The 3171-nt window shown below is 45.5% G+C and overlaps 1 protein-coding gene across 1 annotated transcript in view; it reads right to left on the bottom strand.

The window, feature by feature from the left end:
* SYCP2 (synaptonemal complex protein 2) overlaps positions 1-3171 on the bottom strand; it is a 96030-nt gene that overhangs the window by 78506 nt on the left and 14353 nt on the right. The window lies entirely within an intron of this gene.

Below are 3171 nucleotides of genomic sequence, written 5' to 3'. Positions count from 1 at the left end.
AACGGCAGTCTGATTGACTACTACAAGAACAAGTAAGCTGTTCACCTGGGAGGCATTAAGGCAAGTGGTCGGGTCCCCTCAGAGCAAACCCCCTTCCAAGACTAAGTCTCAAGGGGAATACACGACCGGGCATGTGGTCTTGCTGGTGACCACGTTAGTCACTGATAAGAGGAAGTGGGGGAAAACAGCAGTGAAGTTTGGAGCTAAGTCCGATCACATTTAAAAGGCTCCTGTGAACCTAGACGGAGACCTGGTTGGCCAGCAGTATGGCAATACCCGGGGACTCCTAGGCCCAGAGGCAGTGACATGGCCTCAGAGGACTACAGTGGAGAGTGAAGCATCCAGCTGATCTGAAGTGAGGGGGAGATTCACAAGAACACCTACACTTGCAGATAGTACTCACTTGACCTGGCTTCAATAGCTAGATGATCAGAACTCGACTAGAGGAAGAAAGAAGAGGAAAAGAAGAGTAACCCTATACTTATGTATGTAGTAGCTCAAAAAAGGAAACAAATCTTTACAGTAAGGATCATTCCCACCCCCTCGGTAGACAGGGTTGACAGGGATGGGCAACTTAGACATTGGCTCCACAAAACGGAGGGTCTAACAAAGGCACTAAGTGACTCGCTTACAAACTTTCAAGAGGGAGCCTAGTTCCAGAGGGTGTAGGGGAAGGCAGAATCTACACTGAGTGGTTTCCAACCTGTCTGGACGGGGCTGATGAAAGGAGATGGGGATAAGACTCTTGTGCTTTAATAGTGAACAGTTGCTATCAGGACTGACTGTGAGAGTTGCAAATGTAAGGTAGAAGTTTCGTAACAAAAAGAGAGGAGTTATTGATTTTGCAGTCCAGGAACGGAAGTCCCTGGGGCCATCAAGTGAGCAGAGCGGAGTGTGGGACCCTGCCCAGAAAAGCAGTGATACCAGAAATGGAGGCAGATGGAGCAGCTGGGGACACTAGACTCAGGGAGGGAGAGGGGCTGTGTGCTGACCGCCAGGGGGCAAGCCTGTGGGGTGTACAGATGATGCATGGAGGGGATTGTAATCATAGCAATGAAAATAAATATGATAGGATGAATGTAAAACTGATGTTGTCCCATGTAAATCTACATAATTCACAATAAAAACTTAAAAAAAATGGGCACAGGACATAACAGACACTTCACTAAAGAAGAGATCTGGGCAGCCAACAAACATATCACTAGCCATCAGAGATGCAAATTAAAACAACAATCAGATATCACCTCACACCAGCAATTAACAGCGAAGTTCAAAAAAGAAGAGGACAATAAATGCTGGCAAGGATGCAGAGAGACTGGGACCCTCCTACATTGTTGGTGGGATTGCAAAATGGTCCGATCACTCTGGAAAACAAGATGGCGTTTCCACAAAAAGTTGGAAATAGAAATACCATATGATCCAGCAATTCCTCTACTTGGCATTTCCCCACAAGAAATATGGGCCATAACACGAGTGTATATATGCACAGCAACGTTTACAGCAGCAGTATTTACAACAGCAAAAAGATAGAGACAGCCTAAGTGTCCATCCATGGAAGAATGGATAAACTGTGGTACATAAGCACAGTGAAATATTATGCTACCTTGAAGAATAACAAGGAAGCTGCAAGCCACCACATTAACATGGATGAACCTTGAGGATTTGTTGTTAGGTGCCATCGAGTCAGTACTGACTCAGCAACTTTATGCACAGTAAAAAGGGCCAAGTGAAATAAGTCACAACAAGAGAAATACTGCATAGAACCATTATTGTAAAAGCTTAAGTAAAAGTACCCACACTCAAAGGAAAAAAATTTTTTTGCTGGTTACCGGGGTGTATGGATCAGGTGGAGAGAGGGGAGGAAGAAGAAGGTGGAGCACAAGATAGGGAACAGACACAGGATAGTTTGAGTGCTGGGGAGTGGAGGGAGGCAATACACACGAAGGGGGAGGGGAATGGAAGAACAAGGTGGATGGGAGAAAGTTTAGGCAGGTTTGCAAGGGCTAAGTGGGACAGAGGTAAATAATCATGTATGCTCAACCTTGGAACAACAGGGCTCTGGGACACGGTATGAGGCATGGTTTGAATGAGTAAAAGAGTAGAAATAATGTTAAGATGCTTGGCTATCTTTTGATCTTGGTTTCCCTTGCCTACTATCGTAAAATAGACACTTGAGGGGGAGAGATAGGAACAGCCAGAAATATCACCATAGAAAGTTTGTAAGTCTGTCTTCTGCCAATAACTGATTGTTGCTGTTGTTGTTGTTAAGTACCGTGGAGTCGGTTCCGACTCTTAGTGACCCTGCACAGAGTTTCCAAGGCTGCAAAGTTTTACGGGAGAAGAAAAGCCTCATCTTTCTCCCGTGGAACAGCTGGTAATTTCGAACTGACGACCTTGAGGTTAGTAGCCCAATTCGTATCCACTATGAATCAAGAGCTCCTTATCGGAATACCTAAAATGGGGCTAGAACTTGCTCAGTAAAGGAGGCTTCCGGTGGAGCCTATGCACTGCATAAGACCATAGGTGGAATCCTGATACCCATCCAGAATCTTCTGAGGTGGCAAATTTCCAATTGAAAGGACAAACAGAACAGCCTGAAGTAGCTAGAAGAACAGAAAATACTTCTTGAAAGAAAGACCAGCAGGAAAAATCAATAAAAGTAGCAGCAGTCTGATTGACTACTACAAGAACAAGCAATCTGTTTGCCCGGGAGCCATCAAGGTAAGCAGTTGGTTCCCCTCAGGGCAAACACACTTCCAAGACTGAGACTCAAGGAGAATACATGAGTAGACATGTGGTCTTTCTGGTGACCACACTGATCTACTTATAAGGGGAAGTGGGGGAAAAACAGCAACGAAGTTGTGAGCTAAGGCGGACCACGTTCAAGACTCCTGTCAACCTGGATTGAGACCTTTTTGGTCAGCAGTATGGCGAGACCTGGGGACTCCTGGGCCCAGGGACAGGGACATGGCCTCAGAGGACTAAAGCAGAGAGTGAAGCATCCAGCTGATATGAAGTGAGGGGGAGATTCACACAACACCCATACTTGCAGATAGTACCCACTTGACCTGGCTTCAATGGCTAGATGATCAGAACTCGACTAGAGGAAGAAAGAAGAGGAAAAGAAGAGTAACCCTATACTTATGTATGTAGTAGCTCAAAAAAGGAAAC

Source organism: Chrysochloris asiatica, unplaced genomic scaffold (assembly GCF_000296735.1).
Source record: "Chrysochloris asiatica unplaced genomic scaffold, ChrAsi1.0 scaffold00023, whole genome shotgun sequence".
Classification (NCBI taxonomy): Eukaryota; Metazoa; Chordata; class Mammalia; order Afrosoricida; family Chrysochloridae; genus Chrysochloris; species Chrysochloris asiatica.
Note: the sequence above shows the minus strand (reverse complement) of the source record. Positions and strands in the feature narration are given on the sequence as shown.